Genomic DNA, 14,364 nt, shown 5'->3' with positions numbered 1-14,364 from the left:
GAAGGTGGGAATGGAAACAAAATGAGTTAAGAGTTTGTAAAAGGAGGGGTTCCTGGGTGGCTCAGTTGGTTGAGCATTCAACTCTTGGTTTTGCCTCGGGTCATGATCTATGGTTTGTGGGATAGAGCCCCATGTTGGCCTCTGTGCTGTTGGATCAGAGCCTGCTTAGGATTCTGTCTCTCTCCCTCTCTTTCTCTCTTCTCTCCTCTCTCCTCCTTCTCTCTGACCCTCCCCTACTCGTCATGCTCTCTCTCTGTGTCTCTTTCAAAATGAACATTAAAAAAAGTTTATAAAAGGAGCAGTTGTGCCTCCCAACTTCCCAGAGACAAAGGTCATGAGCCTCCAGCTTGAAAGGACCCAGAGTACCCACCTTGACATCAAAAGGGAAAAAAAAGTCAATTGTTAACTCCTGGAAACACAACACAACATAGAAAATGTAGTCATAATGTGCTACACAGCTCAGCTGGAAACAATATTGACTTAACATTGTAAACACCAAATACTAATGTATCCAAAAATTTTGAGGACTGAGACTTAATTGCAACATTGTAAACACCAAATACTAATGTATCCAAAAATTTTGAGGACGTGAGATCAGCGCTTCAGTGAGGAGAAGTGCATGGGTCCATGTGTAAAAGAACTAAATCCTTATCTTCCAGGGTGGGAAGCTATCGGATACTCTCTAAAATTGAAAAGAAAGAAAGAAATAGCAACATAAGCATGTGATCGAGAGATGAGGAAGAGCTAAAGGGGTTGGAGGCAGTCATAATGGAAGATCAGCTGCAGACGGAAGGGACTTGGTGTCTGTCTGGGATGCCGCTGCCCCCTCAGCGCCCAGAACAGAGCCTGGCACCCGGTCCATGCTCACTTCCTGTTTGTCCGGGGGCAGGAGCCGGCAGCTCATGGGTTCTTGTTGTCCTTCTTACAAGCCTGGTAATGCCGTTTGACTTTTAGCCCTATGTACATGCATTGCTTTAATAAAAATTAAACGTAAACTTGCAGCAAAAATGAAAAGGCCCACTGTGGGTCTAGAGCATAGTACAGATTGGGGGGGGGGGGGGAGAGTGGAAGGGCATGAGGTCAGGGATCAGCAAGCCCAGCCCATGGAAGGCCAAAATGAAATCATTTTAGAGGATCATCAGTCATTCGAGGACGCTCTGGCCCCCCAGCCACAGGCTCCCCAGAAAAGCCACAAGTGCCTCCCCGGAGCCCTCGCCAGCTTCCTGCGCAGTTGGGCCAGTGCTGCAGCCATGCCTCTGCCGAAGAGTCTGGTGACCCCCGTTCTACTTGCTGTCTGCTTTCTGTGCGGAGTCGGGGCAGGCCATCTGATGCGCTGTGCCCATGTACAGGGCCCCTGGCAGGCTGGGGCACCAGGATCTGGTAGTGTCCGGCGTCTCCTATAAAGGTGGCTCTGCCTGGCAGGGAGGGGACACGGCGGAGACCCCGGGCCAGGGTCTGCTGCAGGGCAGACAAAAAAGGGACACACGTGCCCAACAGAGGGGACTTCGGGCAGGGGAGGCCACTGTGTGGTGGCTCCGGCCTCGGCTGGGCATGACCTCAGAGCCAAGGGCCACTCTGAGGGGCCTGCCCTGGAGATCACTGGAGCAGTGCAGCCATCCGGGCCAAGCCAAGCCCCAGGTCTGTCCCTGAAGGTCCCCTGCAGGTGCTGAGTGCTTCCCACCTCCCCACACTGAGAGGCCTCAGGAGGCTGCCTGCAGTCTGGGGAAGCTCCCCTGCAAGAAATGCCCTTGGCCGCCACCCCCAGCCTGCTCCTGCTCCAGACTCGGCCCTCCATCCTTCCAAACGTTCTGTTTCCAGCAACCGCACAGCTCCCCGGTAGACGGGGAGAAGGCTGTTCGGGTCGTCCGTCCAGGGAAAACTGTCCTTTGGAGGGTTGCAGATGCTCTTGGGTGGAAAGAACCTGTCCTGGGGGAAGCCCCAGCGAAAGACTGAGATTGATTCGGACATCTGGTGGGCAGGTGGCCACCATGCCCCCCGCATGCTTGGACAAGTGGCTTCCTTAGCCCTCCTCCTCGGGATAGGTTTCCACTCCGCCCTGGCACGGCGGGTTTGTGCTGGTGCTTGGGGAGGAGAGAACCAAGAAGCAGCGGGAAGGAAGTTCGGTCTCACACACTCGAGGGGCCCTGCCACCCACGGCGTTGTTCTGTGAATGACTCAGATCTGGGTCCCCTGTGGGGGGGTGACTGCTGTGATGACCTTGTCCTTTACACTGTGCAGGGGCAGGGAGCGAGGGCACTGAGCTACGTGCCCCAAATGTGGCCTCTTGTGTCGTGTTAGGAATTCTCCCTTCTGCCAACTGTTCTCTGCCTTGCTTGAGCCACAGGGAAAGTTTGCTAAAAGTTGCTGCCGGGTTGGAGTGGTTCAGTAGGAATGTAGGAAATATTCCCGGGGCGCCTGGGTGGCACAGTTGGCTAAGCATCTGACTCTTGATCTTGGCTCGGGCTATGATCTCATGGTTTGTAAGTTCGAGCCCTGCACTGGGGTCTGTGCTGACAGTGTGGAACCTGCTTGGGAGTCTCTCCCTCTAGCTCTCTCTGCCCCTCCCGCACTCACTCTTCCTGTCTCTCTCAAAATAAATAAACTTAAAAAAAAAAAAAAGGAAATATTCCCAACAGGTCAGCCATGCTGATTTCTAGGCAAAGAGCGTATAAGGAATCTGTTGTCTTATTTATGCTTTACTGTCAAACATTTCTGTAAGAACCGGGTGTTATTTTTAATATATATTAAGTATGCTGTGGTTTAATATGTCACGAGAGGCAATGTTTATTTGATATTTTAACATAAAGAAACAAAAGGTCATCATTATTTGTAACTCTGCCTGTTTTTTACAACTCAAATCCCTCCTCTTCTTACAGGCAGCCTTCCTGGAATAGCCAAACTGGGAGCCTCACAGGATGTGGCACCATCTAGTGACCCCAAACTCCAGAATCCGGTGGTAGCAGGGGCTGGGTGTGTGCCGCGGCTTGGGGGAGGCAGAGGGGCACAGCGAAAGTTCCCTGGTTATAATCCAGCCCCACTGTGTCACAGAGGAGGGAAAAACAGCGCCTCTAGGGTTTGACCCTGAGCTGAGTTCCAAGCCAGCTTGGCCTCTGCAGCCCCCAGTCCCTCCTAAGTCCCAGAAGATATGTGTTGAGAAAAAAAAATAATGGTCAGAGACAGGGAAAGCCACAAAAACCTACCCCCTCCCCTTATTTCCTGCTCAATAAATCCCCACTAAACTCAGTTCCAATCCCCCCTGAACTCAGTAGTACAAAATAACTATTTTGTCATGCTCAGGGCACAGCAGGGGTGGCCTGATTGTGACCCACATCTGGGGCCTCAGTCCCACTCACTTCCCTGTTGGGCACCTGGGCCACAGGAGGCCCCACGGCTGGGCCCAGCTTGGTCTTGGGACCGGAGCACCTACACGTAGCCTCTGCCTGTGGACACGGCTCCCTCCCAGCCTGGCAGATGGAGACCTCCGTGGAAGTTGCAGTGTGAGAAGTCACACAGGGCCACTTCCGCCTTACTCTATTGGTCACAGCAGCCCGACTAGTTTTAAGGACAGGAGGCACAGACCCTGGCTCACAGTAAGAAGAATGTCGGAGAACCGGCAGCCATTTTTCTAAAACCTCCACAGCCCTTCTGCAGTTTACTGTGGCCGGTGACCATCCACAGAGCCACCTACCACACTTCCCAGTGTGTCAGCCACTCTTAGGGCAGGGCCCTGGTGGGGACTTCCTCCTCCAGGGAGGAGCTGAGACAAGTCCAGATATGACAGGAGTGAGGGACATGGTGGCAGGATCTGAGAAAGATCCAGAGGCCTTAGTGGCTGGCAGAAAGGGGGTGGAGGCTGAGGGAGGAGGCCAGAGTGATGGGCCTCGAGCCTCCCATGGGTTCAGGAGAAGGGTGCCAATCACGGAGATAACAGCGGGCCAGGCAGCAGGTGTGGGAAGAGGAGATAGTGAGCCTGGTGGGGGACACGCGGAGGGGAAGGTGACAGCCATCTCATCATTCTTGGCTGAGTGCCAGCTGCACCTTCCGGAAGCTTTCCTTGCTGCTCCAGGTGGGATTACTGCTCCCTCCTCGGGCTTCCCCCAAACCCCCGAGCTCCCTTCGTCACGCAGGATTGGAGCCCACAAGCCCAGACCTAATGCATCGTGGGTCTCCAGCCCCATTCAAGGGCAAGCGAAAGGCACCCCCAGGGTGGAAAAACCACAGATGGCCCGTCTTCCTCAAGGGGCTGCCAAGATCCCTTCCATTTACCAGTGCGTGACCGCAGGAGAGTTCTAGGATTTCACAACTGCTCAGTGAGCCTCAGTTTCCTCCTCTGTAAAGAGGAGGTTTTACTGGTACTCACTTTACAGAGTCAGGGGGAGGACTAGAATGTGCTTAGCACATAGTCAGAGCTCAACAGAGGGTTGGCTGTGGAATCAGCCCACTCCTGACACCCAAGGGCAGAAGGAGACCTCAAGATCTGGGCCAACTCGGTGGCCTCCTAGGGCCTTGAGCTGGATGTGTGGGTTCCCCTGAAGGAAGTATCTTCCCTCGGGGGTGTCCGGTCTGACCCAAAACTAGACAAGCGATGAGTGGAGGGGCGGGACCTCCCGAGAACCAGTGAGGCAGTTAGATTTAGAAAAGGGGGGACCCTCCTGACTCCTAAGTTACTTAAAACACCTCAGGTCATGGAATCAGAGGTGTCTTTCCAGAGGAGAGGGAAATTTCAGTTCAAAATTCAAAAGGGAAAAGATATGAAAGTGAACTGTCTCCACCTCTGTCCCGCAGCCACATCTGCGCCCTCCCAGGACTCAGTGCCTCACGGATCCTTGCAGGGACAAAGCAATGTCTGGCCTCTTCTCAGGATCCTGCACGTCTCTTTGTGACTTAACGTCCCCTTAGATCCTGCGCGCCCTTCATCTCAGCACACAGAGAGCATCCTCATCTGTTTCGCAGCTGCCGAGAATCCACGGAATGATGTGCCCACAAGGCATTTAGCAGGCCCCCTGCCGACTGGCATTTGGGTGCCTTCTAGTACTTCACATTTACAATGAACGTCCTCATGCGAACTTTTCCACCGTGCCAGGGCATCTGAGGGTGGTAGTCCCAGAAAGGGGATGGCCGGGGCGAAGGGCGCAGAGTCCTAACACAGCCAGATGCTGCCTGCCCTGGGCATTCCCCACCTCCCCCCCACCCCCTCCCCACCGGGGGACCCAGCCGGCTGTCTGAGTCAGCCAGGCCCCCCCAGGAAGAGTTGGATGAATAAGGGCGATACTCAGGTGGGGAGGGCAGTCGGAGAAGCAGCCCCAGCCAACAAGCTTGAAGGGCACGTCAAGGAGAAGTGGGGAGGGCATGACGGACTTCTAAGTGCTGTTGAGACGGTCAACGAGGATGTGCACATACTATGCCTGGCAGCGCGGACAGCTGGCCACACCGGTTGGGACAGGCCGCACGGAAGGGACAGAGCTGTGGGCCCAGTGTGGGCTAGCAGTCCAGCACTCGGGCGAGGAGACAGCGTGCCCCCACACAAAGCCTGCTCTGCCACTCTATTGAGTGAATCACTTGGTCTCTCTAAGCCTCAGTTTCCTCATCTGTAAAATGGGACAACAACAGCCACTCCCCCTAGGGAGATACCTCCCACCTGGCCCAGGGCTTGGCACCCACGAGGTGCTCGGTAAACAGTCACCGTTTACCTCCAGGTGTTCTGGGCTCAGCCTGGCAGTGTGCGCCAGCTGGGCGAATGCTCACGCAAGAGAGCCCGAGGCGGTGTCTCAGCAGCACCCTGCCTGGGCAGGGGGGGGCTTCGGGCAGCCACATCGGCTCTCCAAGCCTCAGGGGTCTCTCTCACACGGCAAATGGAAATCAGATCCTAGGTGAAGCTCGTAGGAGGGAGCGTGTCTGCGCATGCCCGGCACACTGGAGTCTTGGAGGTGGGCGGAAGGTGGGGAGGGATGTGGCTCTGCCCGGTGGGCAGGGCAAGGCGGGGCAGGGAGGGCGAGGGTGTCTCCAAGGTCTCTTCTGGGCCACCCTCCCCTCCCAGGAGCGGCCCAGCCGAGCAGCCTAGGCCAGCTGGTTGGTTTTGATAAGTGAATATTATAAGCAACAAACCACACAGAGATGCCTGGGCTCCAGTAGAGGCTGTGTCTCCCTTGGGAAGTTCCAGCCTCAGGGGACCTGAGTGTGGGTTTGGGGGCTCTGGGGAGCCTTCATTGGCTGGTGCCACTGGGAGTTCAGCCCCAGAGGCATGAGGTTTTGTTCTATCCACAAGGACAAAATAGAGTATTAAAGTAGCAGTAGTCATAAGAATAACAATGATAAAACACCCATTTACTGAACATTTATGATGTTACTGAATTCTCAAAACAAGCCCAAAAGAAAATATTTGCAAAACACGTCTCTGATAGAGGGCTTGTACCCAGAATATGCACTGAATTCTTACAGTTCAAAAATAAGAAAACAAATAACCAATAAAAAAAATGTGCTAAAGATCCAAACAGATACTTCACCAATGAAGACACACGAATGGCAGATAAGCACGTGAAAAGGTTGTCAGCATCATGAGTCACTAGGGGAAGGCAGATTAAAATCACAGTGAGGTTCTACTACCCACAATTCCAAGTGTTGGCCAGGATCTGCAGAAACCTTGCTGGCGGACTGCACAATGGTGTGGCCAGCCTGGAAAACAGCTTGTGAGTCTCTTATAAAATTAAATATATACCTATCTATGAGCCATTCCACTCCCAAGGGAAATGAACACCTGAAAACCTGTGTTTACACACACACACACACACACACACACACATCTTGTGTGTAAATATTAATAGCAGATTTTTTCATTATAATTAAAACCCAAATGTCCATGAACTTGGAATGGAAGAACAAATTATGGTTTATCAGTCCATGGAATATTATGCAGCAACTAAAATGGAACGGGCTACAGATAAAGGCAGCAACATGGCTGGCCCTCAAGTGCATTATGCTGAGTCAAAGAAGCCACACCAAAACAGGTTGGATACAATCGGACGTAGTTGGATACTTTGGATACAATTCAATTTGTATGCTGTCTGGAAGGGTAAAACTACAGTGACACAAAACAGATCAGTGGTTGCCAGGGACTTGGGGTGAGAGGATTAGCAGCAAAAGGACACAAGGAAAATCTGGGAATGAAGAAAATATTCTATAGGATGCTCGTGATGGAGGTTACAGAGCTGTGCGCTTTTGTCAAAAATCATCAAGATTACATTTACATGTATAAATTTTATGGTGTGTAACCTATACCTTAAAAGCCTGGGGAGGAGGACAGAAGCAGTCTAATAAATTAAAAGAAGAAGAAGAAGAAGAAGAAGAAGAAGAAGAAGAAGAAGAAGAAGAAGAAGAAGAAGAAGCAGCAGCAGCAGCAGCAGCAGCCCTGAGCAGCACAGGGCGGGAGGTGGGGGAGGGGAGGTGCAGGGAGACCCAGGGCTCAGAAGGGTGATGTCATGGGTCCAAGCCCTGATAGGAGCAAACACACAGAGAGGTAGGCTGAGGCTGGAGGGGACAGCAGCTGGGTGGGTCTGGAGTTGGGGAAGAGAAGGGCCAGAGAGGGGAGCAATGGCCCTTTGGGGCAGGCTGGGTGGGCGTCACAGCTGGGGACGCTGAGATTTCGGGGACTGCAGGGCCAGGGGCACCTAGAACAGTTCTAACAGTTCACAGGGCAGCAGGTCAGGAGCCTTCTCGCCCCAAACTATAGCTCAGAGAAGTTAGGTCAGCCCTCAGGTCACACAGCAAAGCTGGTGGCAGAGCCTGGCCTGTTGACTCCAAAGTGAGTGCTCTTGCTCTAGGGACAGAAGGGAAGACAGGAATCCCTGAGGATGGGCTTCCCCTGCCCAACTTGATGTGCAACTCAGTCAAGTCACCTCCCCTCTCTAGGCCTCAGTTTCCACCTCTGCAAGATGGGACTCTAAGAGAACCACCTGCATACAGTCCAGTCAGGGAGAAAGAAAAGACCAAGGGATAGGAAGTGCCTTATCTTCACCAGCCCAAACACCCACTCGCACACTGGATGAGGAAAATGAATTAGGAAGGTAAACCAGTGGCAAAAAAAAAAGGGATGGAAGGCAAAAATAAAGGCGGGGAATGGTTCCTTCCTTCTCCCTAGGCCTCAGTTTCCCCATTTGGCATGATGGTTAATTGAGCTAAATGACAGGTGGTAAACAGGGGGCCATTTCGAGCACCCACACACATTTTGTTTTACCCCCATGGATGCTTCCCCCATCTTTACCTCCAACTTTTTAAAAATTTTTAATGTTTTATTTGTTTTTGAGAGAGAGAGAGAGAGAGAGAGAGAGAGAGACAGCGATCAGGGGAGGGTCAGACAGAGAAGGAGACACAGAATCTGAAGCAGGCTCTAGGCTCTGAGCTAGATATCAGCACAGAGCCTGACGCGGGGCTCAAACCCACAACCATGAGATCATGACCTGAGCCGAAGCTGGACGCTCAACCGACCGAGGCGCCCCAACCTCCAACTTTTTAATGAAGAATTTCAAGCACACAGGAAATTGATGGCTGGGATGGCCATTGCTAATGCTCGACCCGCATGTGCTCCTCTCTCGCCACCTCTCTCCCCCACGTGGGTCTGTATTGTGGGTCTGTATTGTCTTCTGTGTCATTTGAGGGTAAGTTACTGACACCACAACCTTTTGCTCGCAAGCCTTGAGCATGTGTACCCCGAGAACACGCACTGTCCACTTGTCACACACAACGATGATCCCATCTAAGAGAAAAGCTACAATTCCATCCAATACACGATCCATCTGCCAGTTACCCCATTGTCTCCAGAATATCTTTTATGGCTGGATTTTTTGGTTTGAATCAGGATCTAGCCCAGATTCGCTTATTCTGTTTGGTTTTATCTCCTCTCCCCCGCCCCAATTTTTTATTTTCAAAAAGTTTACATCTCCAGGGGGAAGAAATGGCCAGAAAGCTACAACAAAGGTGCACATGGTCTTGACCTGGATACACCGATCGTTTCGCTCTCCAGGTCTTCTCTGACTCGCCACCGGCCATGTGAGGGGCAGCAGCAGATGCACAGAATTGTGTTTTCTAATCAGTTCCCATCACATAAACATAGGAACACCTCACTTTAGTATTTGATTTCCAGCTCCTGTGAAAACCCAGGACAGGGGGTCCCTGGGTGGCTCAGTCGGTTAAGCATCCAATTTTGGCTGAGGTCATGATCTTGTGGTTGTTAGGTTCGAGCCCCTAGTCCGGCTCTGTGCTGACAGCTCAGACCCCGGAGCCCGCTTCAGATTCTGTGTCCCTCTCTCTCCACTCCACCCCTCCCCTGCTCATGCTCTGTCTCTCGAAAAAATAAATAACTGTTAAAAAAGAAAAAAAAGAAAAAATTCGGGACAGGCTTCCCACATGGAACAGTCAGCTGGAGTGAGCAGCAGCTGTCCCCCTGGAGAGGGCAGGAGGTCCCCACTCTGCCACACTCCACACTGCTCCCTTTTGTCTGACACCCAACCCGTCTCCCTCAATCAGACAACCTGCCGAGGCCCTGCAGATGCTGTATTTCGACTCCATCTGCTCCAGGTGATCTCTGAGATGCTGCGTCTTCTCAGGAGGGAGCCATCCTTGCCCTTGGGAGGGTCCTGTCTGACAGGCCCACCTGGTGGCTTGTCCCCTGCTTGGAATATCAGACTCTGGACTCAGCCTCACCTGGGTTCAGATCCCAGCACACTACCTACCACCACGGCCACTCCGGACAATTCTCAGCCTCTCCAAAGTCCTGTCCCCTCATTTGTATGCTCCCTGCCGCCCAGGGTGAGTGTGAGGATTCGATGGGATCACACGCACTCAGCACAGCACCCGCCATAGAAGGGGCACTCGAGAGATGCTGTTGGTAGCAGACATTTATTTGGGAAGACAGTTGCAAAGGTAGGCGAACATCTGGACAAACACTCATCTCCAGGCAGCGAGAAGTGGACCTAAATGCCCCACGACAGGGAACTGGTTAATTACTGTATCCATAAGATGGGAGAATCAGCAGTGGAGACAAAGATGCTATATTTAGAAATGACCCAAATAGCCATCAATAAAGGACTGTGTGTAAGAGAATGGTTAGGGTCTTGTCATCTGCTAATGACATCATGATATTCATCAATGGCAAATGACGCAGCTGTAGAGTGAGGACACCCATGATGCGCTGATACAGCAGGACCTCTGGGACATACTGGGAGGTGACACAGCACACTTAGCAGCTCACGCTAATTTGGGGATCAAAATGGGAAGAAAGAGGGGCACCCGGGTGGCTCAGTCGGGTATGCATCTGGGTTTCGTTCTCAGCTCAGGTCTTGATCTCAGGGTCATGAATTCAAGCCCCGCATCGGACTCCACGCTGGACACGGAGCCTACTGTAAAAAAGGGGTGGTGGTGGGGGTGGGGAAGAATATACACATGTACTTACTTAGGTTTATGGGTGGAAAAGTCCAAAAAAATTTGTAGGAAACAAGAAAAACTGCTTCCCTGTGTGTGGTGGGGAACTGAGAACATGGTCGCGAGGTTCATTGTTCTTAGTTGCCTGCATTTATTCTGCCTTAGTTTATGAAACATGTGAACTTATTACCTGGTCAAAAATTAACTTTAAAAATGTTCTTAAAGAGGGGTGCCAGGGTGGCTCAGTCAGTTAATTCAGGTCACGGTCTCGTGGTTCGCAAGTTCAAACCTCATGTCGGCCCTACATAGACAGCCTACTTGGGATTCTCTCTCTCTGCCTCCCCCTGCCCTCACTCATGCTTTCTCTCTCTTCTCTCTCTCTCTCAAAAATGAATTTAAAAAATTTTTAATGTTTTATTTATTTTTGACACAGAGAGAGACAGAGCATGAGAGGGGGAGGGGCAGAGAGAGAAGGAGACACAGAACCGGAAGCAGGCTCCAGGCTCTGAGCTAGCTGTCAGCACAGAGCCTGATGCGGGGGCTGGAACCCACGAATGTGAGATCTGACCTGAGCCGAAGTCGGAGGCTTAACAGACTAAGCCTCTCAGGTGCCCCTCAAAAATAAATTTTAAAAGTTCTTAAAGACTGATGTGTGATTTCCGTATAGTAACAAAGGAAAATGCTCACAGTGTATTGTCAAAAAAAGAAAAAGAACCAGTACGAAATAGTGAATAGGATTTGATTACATGTCTAAGATATTTATTTTTGAGGGAGAGTGCAAGTCAGGGAGGGGGAGAGACAGGAGGGCGGAGGATCTGAGGCGAGCTCTGTGCTGACAGCCCATGTGGGGCTTGAACTCATGAACCATGGGATCATGACCTGAGCCCCCCAGGTGCCCCTGATGTGAGTATATTTTTGTTGGAATAATCACTCTGTGGGCGGTGCTCCATGAGAGCAGGAGTTGCCTGCCTTATTCACTGCGGTGTCCTCGGAATCCAGAACACACAGCAGTGGCTCCTCAAACACCGAATGAGCAAGCGAATGAATGAGCAGCTGCCACAGCAGGACGCCTAGCCGGACACACAGCCGACCTGGGAATCAAAGCGGACTTTGCAGGTAGGTCTATGAGGGACATTTATCGTGTTGGTATTTTTTTGTTTCTTCTGAGATGTCTAAGTGAGCGCCCCTGTGCATGTAATCAGGGAAGAAGAACAGTAAAGGCATTAAAAGGAAAAGTGAAGGCTCTGTCCAGGGGCCTGGGGGCGGCGGGGGGCCCGAGGTCATGGGTGTGGGCTGACCAGGAAGAATGCTAGGCAGGCGACCAGGGTGGCCCCCCCCACCCTGCCCACACTCATTCCACGCAGGCCTGGTGGAGCTGAGGTGCTGCGGGCAGGGGACAGGGGAAGGGAAGCCCAGAGAGGGCCGGTGATGGCCTGGGGTCTCACAGCAGAGCCAGGATGGACAAACCCAGGCCTGTTCAGATCTCAGCTTCCAACATCAGGAAGTTTGGACACTTGGTGTGGTCATTTGTACCCCTTAAGTCTATTTCACAGATGAGGAAACTGAGGCCAAGGGATACAGAGCTAGAGGGGCTAAAAGCACGGAGACAGACTGGCTCAAATTCTAAATCTGTCACTTTACTCTCCAGGGAACTTCCTTCTCATGAGGCCTCAGTTCCCCTGGGTGGGGGGTGCCACGCCCACGAGCTACCTCCCACTAGCCGCTTCCGTGAGAGCCGCAGAGCTGAGGACAACAGGCATTGCCACTGTTGTCCCTGCCTATTTGGAGTGGAGCAAGGGTCCCCTGCTTCTCCGCTTCCCTTCCCATGGTCCACCCCCACGATGGAGGCACAGGGATCCCCTCACAACGGAGGTTCCATGTTCCATGAGGAACCCAGTTCCATGGAATGCTAAGGGCCCACGGGAAGGAACACGCTGCTGGCATGCACAGCACCCTGCACGCGTGACAAAGACACCGTGCAGACCAAAGGAGGCCGACACAGTGGCCATGTGCTACGTGATTCCATTTACAGGACATACTGGAAAAGCCAAAACCGTGGGGACAGAAAACACATCAGAGGTGGCATGGGGGAGTGGTTCAAAGGGTTAGAGGGGACTTGAAGCCATGAGAAAACTTTTAAAAGTTTTAAAGTTATAAGTTTAGGGGCACCTGGGTGGCTCGGTCAGTTAAGCATCCAACTTCGGCTCAGGGCATGATCTCGCAGTTCGTGGGTTCGACCCCCGCATCGGGCTCTGTGCTGACAGCTCTGAGCCTGGAACCTGTTTCAGATTCTGTGTCTCCCTCTCTCTGTGCCCCTCCCTTGTTTGCACTCTGTCTCTCTCTGACTTAAAAATAAATAAGCATTAAAAAAATTAAAAATAAAAAAATTTTTTTAAGTCATAAGTTTAAAACTTTTATAGGTTTTTTTGTTTGGGATTGTAGCTACATGAGGGTATACATTTATCAAAACCATACACTGAGGGGCGCCTGGGGGGCTCAGTCGGTTAAGGTCTGACTTCAGCTCAGGTCCCAGTCTCACAATTTGTGAGTTTGTCACATCGGGCTCTGTGCTGGCAGTGGGGAGCCTGCTTGGGATTCTCTCTCCTTCTCGCTCTCTGCCCTCACCCACTTGTATTTTCTCTCTCTCTCTCTCTCTCTCTCTCTCCTCTCTCTCTCTCTCTCAAAATAAATAAATAAACTTTAAAAAACTACACCCTGGAAAGAGTCATTTTTACTGTATGCAAATACTACTTGAAATTTTTTTTAATTAAAAAAAAAAACCCACAAACAAAAACCTCAGCCATGATGAGTACATTGGGTTTCATTTTACTATTCAGTGTATTTACATATACTGTATGTCTGAAATTTTCCAACATTAAACAGAAAAACAAAAGCCCAAAGATTGCATCTCAGATTGGCTCAAAACCTTCCCAAAGCTCTCTGTTGGCTCAGAGTGAAAACAAAGGGTTCACTGTGGCCGGCAAGGATCCTCAGTCCATCCCCCAGACACCTCAGCCTCACCCCTCTGCCCTGGCTCCCTCTGTCCCAGCCCCACGGGCCTCAGGGTGTCCCAGCACCACTGTCCTCAGGGCCTTTGCACTGGCTGTTGTCTCTGCCTGAATTGCTTTTCCCCCTGCAACATCTCCTGACTCACTTTCTTATCTTTTTCAAATCTTCCGTTAAAAGACCTCAAGTCAGTTAAGGTGTGTCCTGGCCACCGTGTCTGAAACTTCCTCCACAAGCATGCCCCACATCACTCCTGGCTGAATCTCTGGGGCATCTGTCCCCATGAGACGGAACAAGTACTTCTTTCTTTGCTTATTGTCTCTCCCTCTGCTAGAATGGAAGCTCCTGGAGGGCAAGGACTTTGGTCTGTTTTGTTGTGTCCCTTTAGAATAGTGCCTGGCACACAGTAGGTACTCAATACATATTTGCTAAGTGAATCAATGATTGACTGAATAAATGATATCCTTCTACACAGAACCTTGTCTCTATGTGGTCCCACCAGGTCCCAGTCACAGGGGCTTTAAGCACTCCCGGCTCACCTACCCCAAGGCTACTGGGACCCAGCTTTGCTATCTAACTTCTGGGGTCACACATTCATTCAGCCACGGTCTCCTTCGTGGCAGCACACTCTGGGGTCAAAAGATAAAGCAAATCCATTTAATTTGGTGTATATTAATTATTCATTTTATCTTTTACTGATATGCTGCCTTGCTTCACAAATGATTTCTGCACATTTTAAAGACCCCAGCAAGGTCCTACATTTAAAAGTAGGAGAGAAAGAAAGGAATCAAAAACAGGGAAGGGGAAGTGCGCCTGAGTGACTCAGTCAGCTGAGCAGGTGACTCTTGATTTCGGCTCAAGTCATGATCTCATTGTTTGTGAGCTCAAGCCCTGAGTTGGGCTCTGCACTCACAGCACAGAGCCTGTTTTAGATCCTCTGTCTCC

This window comes from Suricata suricatta, chromosome 17, assembly GCF_006229205.1.
Source record: "Suricata suricatta isolate VVHF042 chromosome 17, meerkat_22Aug2017_6uvM2_HiC, whole genome shotgun sequence".
Lineage (NCBI taxonomy): Eukaryota > Metazoa > Chordata > Mammalia > Carnivora > Herpestidae > Suricata > Suricata suricatta.
This window is presented reverse-complemented; position numbering follows the sequence as displayed.